The sequence below is a fragment of the Pseudopipra pipra genome, chromosome 5 (assembly GCF_036250125.1).
Source record: "Pseudopipra pipra isolate bDixPip1 chromosome 5, bDixPip1.hap1, whole genome shotgun sequence".
NCBI lineage: Eukaryota > Metazoa > Chordata > Aves > Passeriformes > Pipridae > Pseudopipra > Pseudopipra pipra.
The window spans coordinates 53,755,739-53,774,604 of NC_087553.1; the positions used below are offsets into that span (position 1 = coordinate 53,755,739).

Consider the following 18,866-nt stretch of genomic DNA (forward strand, 5'->3'; position numbering starts at 1 on the left):
AGCTGCTTCCCAATTTAAAATGCTGTGGGGAGTAAGAGTTAGGCAGCAGTAATCTCTTGGTGTTTGCTCCTTCATCTCAGCCTCAGAAATTCAGATGGTGAGAAAAGGGTGGTGAGGACATGCCATGAAGCCCATTTCTGGTCCAGAAATGGCCTACATCCATCTTGAATGAATGCACTGTGAGCTCAGAAACTCCATGGATGTGGACAGCCCAAGCAGTTCTGAGCTTTAAAATGGGCTCCAACTTTTTTTCTGACTCAGCCTGAAGTCAGGCAGCTGGCTGTGCTGGACTGTGGTCCTCTAAGCACATGGATCTTTGCACTGGGGTATTTTGAGCTGCAGGTAAATGAACCGTGTGACAGAAAACCTGGTCATACTGGGAGCCAGTTGAAGCCCACTCCTGAACACAGTCTTCATGTCTTGAGGCTGACATACCCTCAAAGAATATGAAACTTCTTGCTTTGTACATGGTGTAATCCATATAATTTCTTAATATTCTATACCCCATGAAGACAATGTCATAACAATGCAGCCTCCTCAGACTGTTCTAGGACTCAGGCCATTGTGTTGATTCTTTAGTACAAGCATACAAAATATAGCTCCTAGTGTAAAGGTTACTATCTTTGGAAAAGACGGGTACTGAAAAACCTTTGGCTTTAAAACAGGGGGAAAATTGTGGAGCACTGAGAACCTTGCCAGGCTGGACACAGGACAAAAGAGCTTCACGATTATTTCGGTGTATGCCAGAAAATAACACAGTCACTGGCATCAAGAGCATCGGGAAAGTACAATCTAAACATAAAGACTGCCATGGATGCCAGTGGGCCCTTAAATTAATTCATCAAACTATCTACCTTTTGCTAGGACTACGCATGAATCAAATCTCCCAGGCTGGACCACTGTCAGGTATAATTATATACATATAAGAGACATCTATGCAGCATGAAGTGGAGAACAAGTAAATAGCATAAGGTCACTTGATCAATTTTCTTCATTTTATTAGATTAAAAAATCCTGCTACCTAGTAAGTGACTGGAATACATGTGTTCCCACGTAAATAAGAAAAGTCCAGTTTGGCAGCAAAAGGAGCTGAGATGGTAAAGGCCAGATGACTGTCCTGATGAATCCAACACACACTTGTAGCTTGTCTTCTGAAATCTGATCTCCTCTGTCCAGAAGTCCTACAAAAGTCAGAGTAAGTTAAATTTTACTAAAAAATTGCCTTCCAATAATTCAGGATTTTAACTTTTGATTCTTTATTCAACTCATTCCTTACAGGTGCTAGGGAAATAGCTCTGCTGCATCAGATTGATACTTTAATTTGTAGGATTTTGAGAGTGCTCAGCCCTGAACTTGAAACATTCCTCAGCAGTAAATGCTGCTCAGGTTTCCTAGCACCTTCACGGGGATCAGTGAAGGACTGTGCTAAAGGGTTTTGAATCTTGTCTATAATCAGCCATCAATGTCACTGGGTCAGGCAGATCATTATGAGGTGAGGTCCTGCTCCATTTTCATTGTCCATTATGCTGCATATTCAGTCCCCTGCATTCACTAACATAACAGAGATACTCTGCAGAATCTGAATGAGACAAATCACTAAAGGATACCTTGGTCTAATAAGTCCCCATCCACATGAGGAAAGGCAGAGACAGATGGCAGCAATGCATCCACACATACCATCCTCTCTGAGGCTGCTGCAACTCTGCGGCTCTCAGGGTCATCTCCTGTGTCACAAGCCCCTGAGCATATTGCCACCAAATTCAGGTCCAGCACGAAGTGCACAATTCACAGCTGACAGCATGACTTCAACTGGAAAAAAACTTGTTCCATCATCAGACTTCTGAGTGTATCAGCTGTAGCTTTGCTGATAAAAAGTCAATAAAAGGATTATTCTGTAAAAATCCAGGGATTTTACTGGGTCTTTGTGGATGTGAAAATTCTTGTTTCAAAAACCATGCACATCTTTTATCAAAGAGTATTTTGCAACTGGCTTGCCTGTTTAAGCCCATCAGGCTTGTGCTGCATCAATTTCATATTGTTGTAGAGAGGAGAAAATATCACTGCCTTTATTAATAATTCGTAATTTTTCTAATTCCTTGATATGAATAGTGTAACCTCACTAGAGGAGGCTATTTGTTACAAGACAAATACCAAAGCTTGAAAGTGCATTCCTCAGTTCTATATTAATTGGGGGAGAGGAATACAGGGTTTATATCACCGGACGAACATTTATCAATTAGCCAGCTATTTTTTTTTCAGCAGTATCCTGTGATCTGGTTCAATTACTTCTCTCTGTCTCAGAACTGCCTGTTTTAGGCTGATTTTGCTTAGTCTTAGCTAGAGCTGCTTGCTGCCCAGTAAAGATGTTTCTACTTTCTCTCTGTTGGAGATTGCTGTCCACTCTGCATTTTCACTGCCAGTTGGATACCAAGATGGGATGCCTCTGTGTTGCCTTAGTTTACAGAGAAAAATATAGTTAGCAGAAGGGTTATAACTGGATATATTCAATCTGGATTTTGTTGACTTTGACAGATACAAGTGAAAGAAATACCTAGCCAAAAGAGAGGTACAACTTAGCAATCCTGCACAACAGGAAGCAAATATGAAAAGTCTGGGGAAAAGGAAAAATACTGAGCAGAGCTTGGGCACAGGATATCCTTTCTGCATGCTGCAAACACGTGACTTCAGATGGAGCATGTATGTGTTTGTGTGGTGGCTAAATGGATCAAGTGGAATAAAGTCAGAAGTCAGTAATTTGCTATCACACCAAGTATAAAACAGCAACTTTTTCCTCCTTAACAATAGAGCAACTACAAATATCTTTCTATGCTGAGTCAGAATTACAGAATATTCTGGGCTGGAAGGGTCCCACAAGGATCATTGAGTCTAACTTTTAAATATTAAGTCTTTCATTACAAGTTTGTCTCAGGGGGCAGAGTAGTCTGCCACTTCCTTGCAGTCTTCAAAAAACTACAGTAATATTATAGTTGTTGTTATGCTGTTGCTGATGATTTTTATTACTACTATTTTCTTTAGCTTGCAGACACTGCCTTCGCCATGTGCCAGCTCAGAGGGCTTTGAGGCAGCAAATCAGTACATCCAGCATACAGTAAAGCGTAGGGTTAATTACACCCCAGCCCTGCCTGAGGAGAGGTGTGTGGACCATGGTGCAGGAGTGCTGTGCCTCCCACTTCCCATTGGAAGATAGACCCCAGCAAGAGCAGTCTCTTGTGAGCCCCATGGGTTTTGGTGTGATGCCATGGCGTGGCCCAGGGCATGGATGGCTGCCAATGCATGCCACTGGCATACTTGTGACATAGGTCCTGCATTGGAAGTGCTCCCTGAAATCGGGGGTGAATCACCCGAGGATGTGCCCAGCCCAGCTAGTGACACCTCCCTAAACCAGGCTGTGACAAGCATGAGAGCAGAGGGGCAGGATGGTAGTACAGCTCTCACAGGGGAAACTCGACATGCTGCAGTTTAGAATCACATTCAGCAATATGAAAAACAAGTAATTGTAGGGATTTGCTGCCCTCTGGCAGGATTTTGTTACAGGTCTGATTCTCTGTGAACTGCGAGAACAGTGCTCAGCAATAGCTCTGCAGCAGGGCAAGGTCCGCATGTTCCAGCTTGTTGTCGGCAAAGCTGCTGGGTAGCAGTGCTGCAGCCTCCCTGGAGACCTCTTAGAAAGCCAGAAACACATGCTGATCCCAGGCACGGACTGGTGTAAGGGGTAGAGATGCTGGGCTGGCAGGAGCTCCCTGTCCCTTTTCTTCATCCCTGTGGGGTAATGGAGCAGCAAGCCTGACTCTCTAAAGGTGGTCCTTTTGTTGGTTGTCTCCTCAAAAGAGCAAGCCCACCATCTTCCAGCTTTAGCTGTGCATCCTTTTGGTGAGAAAATTCAGTTTGATCTCCTTTTAAACCTGACAAGCCTTAAGTGGCTTTGCCAAGTTTGCTTTCTTAGTATGATATAAGCTTTCAGAGAGAAACTCAGCAAATCAGGCTAATTTTCTTTAACATAAAATTCTAAATGGCTCATTAATGCCAATGTGGCACTTGTGAATATGTGAATACTGATTTTGAAAATCTGGGCTTGGTCTTCACTAAATGCAAGGTATTGTGGGTCTCATGGGGTGAGATTTCTCTGACAAAACATTGAGTTCTGTGATGTCTACTCTGTACTGCATTGGTCCTGTGGATGGCCTGCCTGGTCAGCAGGAGGAACAGGCACATCTTGGATGCTTCAAAGCACTCTGATGCCTCTAACTGTCAAAAACCTATATGTTAAAAGAATCAATGGCTCATTGAAAGTACCTAGGTTGGTTACCTTGAATGATGACATTTTTGATGTGGGTACCTGATATTAGATTATGCTAGTCCTACCCTAAAACAGCAGAGAAATGAGGGAGTGAGGAGGCCCATAAAAGTACCTCAGGTGCATAGGTATTCATTATTGTTATTCTGTTTCGAGAGAAATGAAGAATAGCATAGATATGCTATTTCCAGTCCAGCTGCCTGTATAACACCCATGATCCTTGCCTCAAGCAGGTCACAATCCCAGGAGAAACAAATAGGTAGGCAAGAACTAAGGAAGAAGAACAACAGTAGAACCCAAATGAAAATCCATAATGATTAATTGTACAGCTATGTGGGATTTTCCCAGGGTTTTGAATGCAAGGGAAATCTTGGAGTTGGAGAATGGATAAGACTTTCTCATTCTTGCATGTAAGTAATGTAGGTTTTGATGTATATCTGTTTTCTTCTCTGCTTAATACACACACAATTGGCCAGGACCTTGTGTCTAATAATGCTGCTTGTAGCAGTGGCCACAGGGCTTAGCTTCAAAGTCTACATTGCACAATGCAGTGTTATGCAGAGCTATCAGAGCCAGTCTGGAAGGTGTTAGCTCCATGTGATAGTGCAGCCAGGCTAATCAATATCTCAGAGGAAGCTTTCATGGATCTGCTTTATTGCTATCAAGGGTTTGAACTTGGATCCCTTTATGGTACTGCACAATGACAATGAAATATGTGTGTTTGTTTAGAGTTATCTGGAGTATCTCTGGCAGACACTGCACTAGACAGGTCAAGGATGCTCATGAAGCTGTGAAGATGGTGGTAAAAGCCAAGGTTTGATATTACGGTTACCTTTGTTGTTATTGAGAAAGCTTGAAGAATAAGAAAAACATTTATTCATCAACCTTTCCAATGGCAACAGCCACAGCCACTAAAACATCCTGGGGCCCACTGAAGCGATGGCAACATCCTTGGTGATTTCAGTAAGACCCACATCTATGAGACAAGTAACTGAGGTATGCTGACTTCCACAGAATTACACTGATTAACTTTGGTGATATTTTTCCTCCTTTCTTTGGGTTACATTGTGTTCACTTTGTTTCTTCAGTGTTAGCATGGTAGATGTCTTAAGAGTGACTGATACCCATCCATATATCTATATATGAAATAAATACCTATACTTCTATTATGTTCCACAGACAGACTGGGAGATCTGCCTCTTGCTGTCTTTTAAGTCATGAAAGGACTGCCTGAAAATGAAACGCTGTTGTGCATTGTTCACCTTTTAGCCCCTGGCATGGCTGCACATAGCTCTCATCTGGAATTCCCTTGCTATGAAACCATCCCAACCACCATTTTGGGAGAGCAAACCTTTTAAGACTGCCTGCAATGACTGACAGAACTGCGATCCCTGAGGTACGATGTACTGAACCTGAAAATATTCTATATGATTTGAAGCCCACTAGCTAAAGCAAGAGGGCAGACACATCACAGGAAATCCCTGTTAATGGTGAAACACTAGAACTTCAGTTTTCAAATTCATGCAGAAAGAAAAGGCATGGCATTAACTATTACATCACAGCTAAGGACTTCACTAGGTTAGCTTCACAGACTGGATGCATTGGAGACCTCAGCGGGCCAATTGTGGTGCAAAAGGTGTCTACAGAAGAAAGTCTAGGAAACTCACAACTGAAGGGAATATTTCAGCAAAAAAATGTTGAATATTAGCCATTTCCTTTGAAGAAAGTGCAAAAGCTTTTATGAAGGAAACACTTGCATTAGGAATGAAAAAAACTCAAAGGACCTGTGCAAATACTGCTTATACCCTGACTGTCATAATTTTCTCCATGATTAGAACCACCCTGGTTTCTGCCCAAAGAGTGAAGAGAAACAGTGCATTTTCCTGGCTCTGTGATAGCATTACAGACCTGTGTCCTTCCACTGACATTAAGAAACCCCCTTCAAAACACTCATAAACATTTTGCACTTTTCTCAGTTTAAGTTGAATAAATCCATAAGGATTTCTTCTATGACATCCCAAGATTATGCTTTGTCTGTATTTGTGTATACCTGACTAGGTTATAGAGATGAACCTTTATTAGTTCTCTCTATGGGGAGTTTTTGCTGGAACAATGTAGCCTGCATTTATCCTTTAACCATTCTTGCAGATGGTGTATTGGAATGAAACACCTCCTACTTGGGCCAGGTCTGCTGGTTCATGGTAATTATCCACATGCTTTAAGGAGCTCCATGTTCTAAATAAAAATTGCAGCCCAGAATACCTTGGTTTTTTTTCTTTAATTCATTGCTATGCATTTGAATGGATTAAAAGTATTCCAGAAATATAATATAGTACATAGGAGGCTGTTAAAACATTAATCCTCCCTGATGTGCTCAGGTATGCAATCACTAATTAATTTCCAGATACCTCCTTTTTTTATAAAAGGGACCGAGACAGAGATGTTACCAACTTGTTCAGTGTACATAAGAAAGGGAAATGCAGTCTTTCTGCATGCCTCCAACTCAAAACCATTTAATTTAGTCTCATAATACCTACCTCAGGACAGGCCAAGGTGCACCAGAACCAAGGAGTACTGAACACATACAAACATACACATAAAAGTGTTTTCAAGATAAGTGCATTACCCTAGTCATTTTTTACTTCATCCTGGACATCCTCCCAGGACCTGGATGAGGACAGTAGGCTTCCTGTGAAAAAGCAGTATAACCTGTCTGCCACTGCCCTGGCTCTGTTCTCACCTGTAGACAGTGACCACACTACCAGCAGGCCACAATTTCTCTGTTTCAGAGTACAGCGAGTTGTATTCACTTTCTAAAGGCTATGTTCAAATTTTCTGTCCAGGTGGAGAGTCTAAAGCTGGCACCCTGTCTGGGAAAGAGTATTAGCTCCCTCTTCTATCAGGTGTCACTACTCCCCTATCACTGCCATCCATCACACACTACACTTCCCAGCAAGGGGCTTCACTTCTCTTGGTCTTGAAGACATTAAAGGAAGTGCTGGCACCTGCTTCGGTGGTTTTATCCAGTTTGCCCTTCCTTAGCTTTGCAAGGAGAGAATAGACAGACATCAGTAACTGCTGTGGGCTGCTGTGCATCCCCTTTGTCCTTTTATGTCCAGTTCCTGCCTCTTTTTCCCTTCGGGCAACTAATTCATGTGAAGCTTTTCTATTTTGATTTCTTGATGTGCTGTGGCTCTCAAACTCCTCTAAGTTGGTGACAACGTCTAGGAAGTCACTTGCATATCAGTGGCCTTTCAAATTCTGTGCTTGTGGCATAGCAATTTGGTTTTTGTTGATTTCTTGATCACCATTCAAATTAAGGATAAACATGCAAGCACCAGATATCCTCTCCTTACAGCCTGCTATATGAGGAAAAGGTACAGTAAAAGACAAAACTAGAAAGATTAAAAAAATTGAAACTGAAATTCTTAAGATTCATCAAGTGTTGCATTTTCTCTTTCATTTAAGGTTGCACAATGCCCATATTTTCCTCCTATAGTGTGTGCCTATTTTCAAGTACTTCTTCTAGGTTTTTATAAGAATCTGAATGAGATTCTTTTATGGGAAAGCATCAACAACAATGGGTGCTTTTAGAATCACAGCTTTCACATTGGAGAAGAACTGAAAAACAGCTGATTGACATAGCAAAATAACTCTCTCCTTCCCCTTATTAGCAAAAACAGAACTGACAGAATGCTTTGGGGAATTCTCGCATTAAGAATACCACTTCAATGAAAGGATTTCAGTTGCTTCTAGCAATTGATAATCAAATGTCCTAGTTAGAACAACTGGGACCAGTTCATCACTGTATGGGTGTAGCCCAAAACTGTGTATTCTATAGCCTTCCATGCCATTTCCCAGAAACTGTTATCAATGAACCATTTACACCATCTGCCCATAGAGCCTGACTCCTCAGGCTATAAACTAGGTGTTAAGAGGCCTGTGAGATAGGAGGTTGCTCTCGTCCTCACGCCCATTGAGGAACCCCCCCCCCCCCGCCCTGAGGGAGGTACTGAGCATTCCTGCCTGAACTGGAGGATATATAATCTTGGAGTCTTGGGACTTTTTTAACCACTTGTGGGATCCAGAGGAAGACTGCAGATCATCGCTCTCAACCAAACTGCAACCACCATTCTTGACTGGACTGCAACCACCACTTTTCAACCACACTGCAACCATCACTCTCAGCCGGACTGCAATCACCACTCTTGACCAGACTGCAACAGCACTCTCGCCAACAGGTTTTCCCCTCTCCTTTTACTTTGGACTCAGGGGGGCCAAAGAACACCACTCTGTTCATGCCCCAGGGTGCTGGGTTATACATTTGGGTTTTGTGGGTTAAAACCAGTTGTTTGTCTGTATAATAGCACTTATTGTATTGCTTTATTAAATTGTTATTCTGATTTATAATCTCTCTTTTGAGTTGAGTTCATTTCCCCAGCTGGTTTACCTTTAAACCAGCACATCAAATAACTATGATTAAATTTTTTATCAAAGTGAATTAAAATGCTTTTATCCCCCCATGTTTATTCACTTGCTTATTACCAACATCTCAGGCAGTACCTAAGTTTGCAACTTTTGTTTCATAATCATTGTAGTCTAGACAGCAAATATTTAGCCAGAATAAAATACAGTTCATAGGGACCAGAATGAAAAGAAAACATAGTCCAAGAGACAGTCACATAACATACCATTGCATTACTTTAGAAAGGCTATGAAATGCTGAATTAACCTGACAGTGATGTCTTTACTCTTTTCACTGTAGTGAGATCTTATTAACATTGTTGGAGAAAGTGCCCTGGGAGCTGCAGGCATTGTTCTTTGGTGAGATATGAATTTAACTTCTTTAGAGGTAAGCTTGAGCCTGATTTAGATGCAATGTGTAAGATCCTAATTTTATCCTATTAATAGACACTGTCTGACTGCACCAGTCCTGAGCATTCAGTACCAGCAGAGCTGGTTGCTTAACCAGTCTTTGCTGTCCTCCATTCAGGACAACCGTGAAATATGGTCAGTTTTTCCTGGTTTAACAAGGTCTTGTGAGGTTCATAGGCAACCAGTGGTAGGGAATGAAGCCAACGGCTAATACCAGGCATTTTGGAAGACAGTTCTGTAATAGTTATACCATCCTGGTCAAATTCCTTTCCAGCTGGGTAAAACACTAGGAAGTTATCTAGAGCCTGATTAGCACATCAATCAGATTAGATGAGGCGTACCAGTGGTTCTCAGCAATTTGTCAGATTATGAGAACTCTCCTTGTGCTTGTGTGCAGGTAAGTAAAATGAAGCAGGCTGATAAGATCAGATGGAAAGGTTTTGTATTATATATAAGACCTAGCCCCATTAAAATCAAAGATTGATTTCTAAGGCTCTGTCATGTCCTGGAGTTTTCGGAAAGCCGTACATTAAACCTTGTAATGAGAAAAGACTTTTTCCTTAAAGTTGTGTGAAATGGGTGTTCTGGGTTGATTTGCTCACAACAGATAGTATAGAAAACCCAGCCAGCATGTGAATAAATGGTTGAAAATAAGTGTTCGGTTGTCCTCAGCAAATTCAATTACTTCAGTCAATTTTTTAAACATTTGGATGTGATTTCTGTCAGAATCAACGTGAACAGGAGGGTGAACTTCCTTCCACCGGAGTCAAATGAGAAAGGCAATCCTCTGAAGCATCTTCATCAGCTCCAGACCCGTACAGTCTTGACATACAGCCCTGCTGACATCACCTGCATTTCTAGCATATAACATGGCTTCTTTGCAGATCTACACACTGTGGTGTTTGCTTGGGAGTGCAAGTTGCTGAAGCCCTTTGCACCTCAATTGGGTTATGTTTTCTGTATAAAATTTATCAATCATTCAAACTAGCCAAATTTAAGTTATCCTGAGTTAATTTATTAACACAGGCTGCCTATGTATTACATATTTCTTAGAATGTACAAGGAAAAAATAAAGTGAATAGTTTCACATTAGCTAAAATTTCTTTTCTACCATTTGCAGAACAACCACACAAGAATCAGATCTATGCTGAGTTCTCTGCTTTTTTTTTCCCATTTGATCTAGTCAAACATTTGAAACATACCATCCAGCTCTCACTTGGCCCCGTTATTCCTTTTTGTGTCAGAACCTTAAAGATCCCATCAGGCTTAGACCTCTGTGATTTTGCACCTCTTAGAAGTTTTTCATTTTTCAAATATGTGTTATTACCCTCATATCTAACTTAAGTGAGTTATTGCCATAATAACTGTGTTAGAAAAGCAATTGTGCAGTGAACAAACATTATGTTAATAGAGCTCTTGAAGGCTAGTGAGAAAAAATTTCATTATTTTTTGACAGAATTCCACTGCAGAAAGACATATTTTAAATTCCATTTAAGTTAGGGGAGACTGTGACTAAACCACAACTAATCAATAAGAAATAAATTGAATTTAGAATGATCCTTCTTTAAAAGAAAAAAGTATAAACTAAATATAGGCTATTTCTTTCAAAAATAAATTCAGGAGAGCTACTAAAATTTTTCTGAACCATATTTTTTATAGTGACGAAAACTATATAGAGATATTTTGCTTGTTTGTTTTCGTTTGGGTTTTTTTATGGAATGTCTTTCTCAGAAAAATGCAGTGTGTTAAAATCAGAGTGCTGATTGTGGCAGATTTTTCAAGGGAAGGGTGTAAAAATGATTCATTTCACATTCTGCTTGTGCTGTAGGACCAAAGTACACGCTAATAAGAAACAAAATGTCTCTTAATGTTTTCTGAGCAGCATTGGATTAGTTTCGACTGTTAATTTCGACTCTTCTTAATGTCTTCGTTAAAGTCACATCTTATAATGAGGTAGTCACGCTCAGAGTAACTAAACAGTGGGGTAGTGAACCAGTATTTCATAAAATCAAATTTCAAAATCTTCTGTGAATGAGTTAAATTTGCAACTGTCTGTAAGACATGAATGCATCCTGTATAAATCTTATGATATTCCTTGGTATCCAGGAATGCAGGCCCAGATTTCTACCACCCAATATATCCATTGAAGTGGGACAACTAAATTAGAAGTGTACTCATCAGGGGGAGGGCACCTCCTGAGGAGCACTTCAGGTGCAGTGGAGTTTAGCTGGTTTGTACCTCTCAACAGCCTTGGCAGGCCAGATGACTTTGTGAGGGCCAAGTAGTAGAGATTTGCAGTGTGAGAAGATGTGCAGGACGGCACAGTGAGGAGTTGCCTCCCAAATTGCAGCAGGGTGCCCCCCACAGCAGGGTACACCACATACAGAGTCTGTTCTCATGGGAAAGCTGACCCAGGGGGTCCTTCTGACTCCTTTCTTTCCTTTTGAGGCTGGACACTCAGGCTATGTGAGCTGTGGTATAAATCTGTGTCAGCTGCACCTCTAAGATCAAACAACCTCTCTTCTGTTCTCCTGTGAGGAGCACTTCTGATTTCTAATTTTATAACTTTTTTTACTTCTGTTTTCTTCTGTTTGTGTTTCCTGTTTGCTGTGTTTTGCCATCCTCAGCTGATGTGCTGGCATTTGCACATTTCATTCCTGGGATTTAACCATCACAGAGCATCCTGTAAAGATGGCTTAAACTTCAGATCATGGATTCCTCTTGCATCTATATTAGACATGCCAAAAATTACCATTACAGTGGCTAAATTATTTTACAGATTTCAGTAGGAGTTAAAAACCTAAACAGGCCTGAATATCTGCACCTGGGCTCTCAGCAGCCACATGGTTAAAACTCTTGTACGTGGTATATGGAATTAACATAACACGTCATAATAAAGTCAATGGTGGAAAAAATTAATCTAGCAGTAGGCTTTTTCCCTGAAGAGGATTAAAGTTCAGTTTATGTTATTATACCTGATGAATGGAAGTGATAGAATTAAAAAATCTCTGTACATCCATGAGAATGGATGCTTTTAAGTATAATAAACATACCTTCTCTTACTGTAGTACAAATTGGGATTCTTACTTTCACGTTTTAGAACAGTTCTTAGAAATATCATGTGGAAATCATTATATACGAAACTAAAAATCAGAGGACAGATGATAAGCACAGGACTCTCTGAGTGTTTTCGATAGTCTGACCCAAAGTCATATGAAGTTAATGGCAAGCTCTCTTTGTTTCAATAGGCCTAGCATCAAGCTGGGGTGCCTCCCAGAGAGTTACACACAAGGGTCTTGAGACCTTGATAGGTGCCTCTTCCATGCTAGAACATTCCTAAAATAGATCAGAAGGCATGTGTTACAAGCAAACACAAGTTTTCAAGAAGCTTGTGTAGACATCTAAACATAGAAATATCTGAAAGAGCTTGTTATCCAAGTTGCTAAAGGTTTTGATAAGCTACTAAGCATTTAGATAACCAATAAATACCCTATGTGATTTTTTTAAACAATATTTATTGGTATAAGGTATAAGAATAAGCTTAAATGTTCTTTCACCTAACCAAAACATTAACAAACAGATAAAAATCTGCATGTATCTCACTAATAATTGAAACCATGTACAATTTTCAGTACATCTAGTCTTTTAGCAGAGGCAACCAAGGTTATTGAAATGGTTTTGTAGTTGTGAATGAGAACAGGACAGAAGGAAAACTGCTCTGACATCATTACCTGCTGATCAGCCTCCTAGGCTCTTCTATGAGTTCATTTTGCAATGGGAACGATACTAATTCTGAATTTCAGGTTATTTGGAACATCCATTTTTAGTAATTCTCTGTCATTGACATCGTGTATCACATTTCCCACTGGCTTTATGTTGACAAAGGTATCTTCTTGTTTCGCTTCCATTTCCTGTCATCCTGGCAAAGGACAGATGTTTGAAGCTGGTGCCTGGTTGCTGTCATACTGTGAAATGGCTATAAAATTCATGGCCTTGTTTCTTCATTTAGATCCAACCAGGCAAACCCCATCTGCATGTGCAGCCAGCTAGGAAGTACAGATCCAAGTGACAACAAGGTTCAGTTAGTGTTTTGAATTAAATCAGAAAATCTGATCCAGTGTAGGCAGCCCTTTTCCCAACGATCTTAACTTATTCAGTATTAAATTATTTTTTCTCATTAGCCTCGAGGCAGCTGAAGGGTAATGCTGCACCTTCTTGCCCATTTCTACTGCTTGATCTTACAGTCAGGATTTTTCTTTATCACTCAACCCATTCCAGATGTCTGGATGAGGATCTTAATCCCAGGCTGGGGCTTTGTTGCAAATCAGTCTGACAGTCAAGTGCAAAATAGATTTGCCTTGGCATAATTCAGGTGCTTAACTCCCTGAAATGATGCTTAAACTCAGCAATAACACTATTAAATACAGCATTTTAAACACTGTACAGATTGCATTGCACATTCATTTTTAATTGTGTTCTACACTGAAGTTGATGGGAATAGGGCTCCTAAGTACACATAATGAGTCAGATTAATAGTTAGGAGTTCGTTTCTGTTGTTCTCATTTTTATGTAGAGGGGATTAAAGAGGAACTACCTATCTGATCCCTAGTACTCTCAGTTATGACAGATTATTTTATGCTTATATTGAATAATTTAATCACCGTGTCATTGTATTGAGAATAGTGGAACAAATTACAGATCTCTTGTATTTTTTTTACACGTATTTCTACCTTGGGCTCCACTGGTGAAAGTCTGAGGAAGGTTACATTCTGAAAATTACAGAATTATATTTAAGTCTTAATATATCTTGAACCCTAACCTGCTGAATTAGTACCTGAATTTTCTACTGGGCTCCCCGTTTAAAGCAGGATTTTCTGGCTTAGCCAATGGGGTTGCTTACTCAGATTACTTTTCACGGTCTGGTATACCCTATAGACTCCCTGCAGAAAGTCTCAACTAAATGTGACTTCCTTGGTGTTTAGAAGTGGCTCTTCTTTTAACCCTCATTGGATGTGGTTGGTAAAGGCTTGAGCATTGATTCTCTGAAGATTTGTTTAGGGCTTGGGCAACTCTGCAGTTTCCTGCTGCATGTGGAATATGCTCTTCAGCAAGGAAAAGCCTAGCCTTTTTCCAAGTCTTCAGACACAGGTCATGGAAATGGGCTCCGTGCCGAAGGTGAAGGCTTTCCTAGCTTTTCACTGTATCTGTCAGAGCCATCTGTGTTAAACAAATGGTACACTAGCTAGTTTCTCCCAGAGAGTGGGAGGAAGGATGGCAGCTGAGCATTTAGGGAAAATTCCTTAGTCTAAAAGATTGGATTTCTGAAATAAAGACTAATGCATGCCTCTGCATCACTCTTTACATAGAACACAGTACAGACTTAACTAGCATTCAGTTAAGGCAACATGAGTACAAAAGATTTACAAGTAACTCCTGGGAGAGAAGAAGTGGGTGTTTCTACGCGTGGTAAAATCCTTTTCTCCACTTCCTGAGTATATATAGCTTTTATTTCAATAACACATATTTTCTTACATTTCTTTTTATTCTGCATTGTGACTTATTGTATACTAAAGTCAGAAACAGTTTTGGTTATATTTTAAATGAATACAGGATTAAAGAAAATGTGTAATTTACAGTTTGGGCTTGCCTTTATCTAAATTATTATTAGTGTTCCTGGCCTGTAAAATGACATATTTCATTCTATATCACATATATCGTCTTACCTTGATACAATATAGACTTCAGTAGTAGTGACTTTCTTGCCCAGCAGTGTGGAGCAGACAGGGAAAACAGTGTGGCTGTAATTATGTCAGGAAGTAAGATGCGTACACTGAAGAGGAAGAGCCCCAAACCAGCTCTGTTTTGTCTGGCAACTGAAGAAAACAGGAAGAATTGCAGTCAGAATTACCAGGTTTACAAAAGTCTCCTAATACATACAAGTGTTAGAGGCAGACCTGATATTAGAGTTCCCAGAAGTTATAAAACAAGTTCGGACAATGTTTGTTTATCTCCTAAGACAAAGTCTTTGTCCGTTACAGGAGAAAAGGCAGATTCTGGAGTTTCCCTCATCTTCCTTTGTCACCCTAATTCCCTCAAGGCCTGTTCAGCTCTAGGGCCTTTAATTTCATTAGAAATTATTATAAATATTCCAGAATATTTGTCTGGAACAGCAATATGTTGAATGTTTTGAAAAGCAGAACTGAAAAGAGAAAGGAAACAAAAATGCAACAACTGTGCTGTGTACACAGGTGGTATTCACACCTGCTAGGGAATTGTGCTTCACAAGGGATGCAGTCCACTCCCACTGAGAGCTAGCAAAATCCTTCCAGTCACTTTGACAGGAATGTCAATCTTCCATCCAAGAAAACAGCGGAACTCTTAAAACTTAAATTTGATTCATTAGGGTAACTAACACACATCTGTAGAGACCACAAATTTGATTCTGCATTCTTAAAATTTATGTTTATCAGTTGCATGTTTTTTTGGGGTTTTGTTTTGGTTTTTTTTTAAACCTTCAGGATGTTTGCTTTAGCACCTCTATTGATTATATCTGGTCCATGAAGAATACTTAATGTCAAATATCATTACAGAAAATGTACTATCTTTCTGAATTTTAGCCAGCTGTTTGATGGATAACATTGGCAGTTTAAAGCTGCTGCTGAATTTTTAATCATTTGGAAAATGAATCTGAGAGTTCACTAGAATTTCTCTAATTTACACCAGCTGGGAGTTTGACCCTGAGTTTTTTAGAACAAGCTAATTGTCAATCAATTAGAAAAACTTTCAGTTGGTATGTGAAAAATAGCATTGAACTGCCAGTTCAGTCCTTGGCTTTTCTGGTGGAATTTTTGCAAAGAAAATGGTCTCAATCTTTTTTTAGTGGCTGTTCAGGTAGCAGTTACAGGTTCTGCTCAAAACAGCTGCTATGGCCTCTCATGTTTTTGGGGCAGCAGGGGAAGAAGCCCAGAAGTATATGAAAGGGGGAGAAATGGGAATACAGCCATATGGGACTTGTGTGCTGGGATCATTTCACTTGGCAGATGAGTAAGAAAAAGAAAAGGATTGACCATGGAGCCAAAGGAAGGAGCCCAGGTGACTGTGCCAAACTGATATGCCACACATATCCCGGGAGCTGCTGTGAGTCATGACAGTACTGACTTAGCATAACAGTGTGCCTGAAATTAGTACCAGCTCTCTGATGCTAACCACAATCCTCAATAGGCACAGAAAGAAGGGCAGTGCCAGTAAAAGATAATCCATGTAGGATGTCAAAGTATTGATGCTCAGTGTGCAGATCAAGTATACAACAAATAGCAAAAGCAAAATACCCAACCTGAACTAGTGCTCAGCACAAGTCTGGCCAACATCTGCTCCCACTGAGGGACCACAGAATCACCCAAGTGCAGGCTCCTATTGGAGGTGCTGACAACTATCTTTTGAGTAATAGCTTTAATATCATTTACAGCAGTTGCTATCAATGGTTACAACATTTGCCCATTGGCTGGGACATATCTGAGGCTGCTGGTTGAGCTGCTTTCACCAGACACTCCAAAACTGATATCATAACCCAGTAATATTATTTGTTTCATCTGTTCTTACTATTCATTTTTTAGTCATATGGAGGATGGATGGAAAAGGCTGTTCAAAAGATGGCACATTGGCATCTCCCCATCTTGGATTCCTACCTCTCGGCAGCTTGGCTTGAGCAGCAGGTCTGTCGCTCTTGGCTGAGTCTGGAGCAGCAGGCACACAAACGGCCCAGGTGGAATTATCTACTTTTAAACTGATTTCTGCATCAGCAGGAATTGGAAGCTGATCTATAACTCCAAAAGGGCATTACCTCACACTCACACCCAGCTCACATCCCATTTCCCTGAATTTAAAGCTTTACTCAGAGAAATCAGCTCCAGGTGGATGAATTTCCTGGAATGTGCTTTCATTGGTTACTGCTGGCATAGCATAGTGTTACACAAGCAAGTAATAATGCTACTAATATGTCCTATTATTAAGGCTTTTAAAATACCAACTGGCACTGCAAAAAAATTGCTGTCATTAAACACCTATTAGGGCTTTATAATGAACAATCGGTATTACTGTCCCCATGCAATCTTGGCAGACAGAGTTTGAGAGGAACATATTCACTTGGCAGCTTTTTAGCATCAGGACTGTAGTCTGTGGTGGGATGTGAAGTTAGAGCAGCCAGGGCAGTGGCAAGTATTGCCGTGGAGCCAGGCCTGGGGTGCAGCACTGCAGGCAGGCTGATTTGTGACACTGCTTCTCCTTACGCCACTGAGCTCCTGGGCAGGGAAAGGAATGGCCATGACATGCACCTGAGTTGTGGCCAGGCAAAGTGTCTGAACATTGCAAAGCTTTGAAGGAAAGGGGAAGGTGAATGTGAGCTGAGACCTCTGGGAGATGTGACCCATCTGCTCTGCAATGGGTTGAATCACTGTTAGGTGAGTTACTGGGCTACTTGCTGGTTGCCATCAGACAACTTCTTGGCTGGTGTATTGGCAACAGCTTTGCTAGCTACTACACATTTACTATTGCTTTTCAATACCTGGAGGATTTCCTCCAGCTCTGGCTGGCAAACTATAAAGTACAGAAGAAATAATAATTTTCATTTATGAAAGAATGCATTTGGCTGGGGTTAGCTTGTAGATGGGTTTCTTCTAGCATGACCATTTTTTCTGACTGAAAATTTAGTCTGGCCTTTCTATTCACGTTTGTGGCTACAGATGAGACCAGGTAAGTGACATCTGAGCATAGAATCTGACCCTTTCAAGAAATGCCATGTCTATTCCATGCATGCTTAAGATCCAATCTGTCTCAGACACAGTAAATATTCTCTGCAGATCAGCTATAAAACTTCTGCCTCAGAAAGCCAACACTTCCCAAAGGTGCTGGACCACTGCTCAAAGGCACACTAGGTTTAACCTGTGAGGTGTGGAGAAACGACTGAAAACTCCTAAACCCAAATGTCAGAAAGTGCTTAATGTCTATTGTTTTCAATAGTTGGTGGCTTTTAAGTCACTGGCATAATGACTCCAATGAATACTTGCTCTCTTACAGCATGTCCAGCCCATGAAGCTTGAAATGCTTTACGAAGGGCATAAACAATAATTTTACAGATAGTCAAACTGTAGTACAAAGAGACAGTCTTGCAGATGGCTGAGCCAAGAACAGGGTAAGAGCCCTTGGGCCTTGTGGTGCGCCTGGTTAATGGCTATTTAGTTCACAGTGTTAATACCTGAGCTATAGATATATAAGCACTGTGAGAACTATCTAGTCTACTTGTTGAAAATGTTATTGCATACACATAATTCAACATAAAGGAACTACAGTCTATGAAAAGCTATTTCTTTGTGTTGTGACCAAACCTATGAAATAGAAATTTGCTTTAGTTGTAGCAGATTAGCTTTATTTACATGGTTTGTCTACTTATGGAATAGAATGCTGTACCTGAATTTTACATTAAAATCTTTATACTTTTTATGTTCTGTCATTTTTAGGAATAGGTTACTTACCCACAATTTTATTGTGTTATCTGAGTGACTCAATCTTTCTGAGCAGATCAATCAAATTCTTTCAATCAGGCTTCAAGGCAAGTGTTAATGGAGAAAAATGGAAAAACTACTTTTTTAGAAATTTTTTCTCCTTTCAAATAAAATTCACT

General features: G+C 40.3%; 1 long non-coding RNA gene and 1 pseudogene across 1 annotated transcript in view; one reads left to right on the forward strand and one right to left on the reverse strand.

Moving 5' to 3' along the window:
- Positions 1 to 18,866, reverse strand: part of LOC135414873 (uncharacterized) — a 377,990-nt gene that overhangs the window by 151,416 nt on the left and 207,708 nt on the right. The gene's annotated exons all lie outside the window — the stretch shown is intronic.
- On the forward strand, positions 5,255 to 9,964 carry LOC135415095 (hyaluronidase-4-like; annotated as a pseudogene).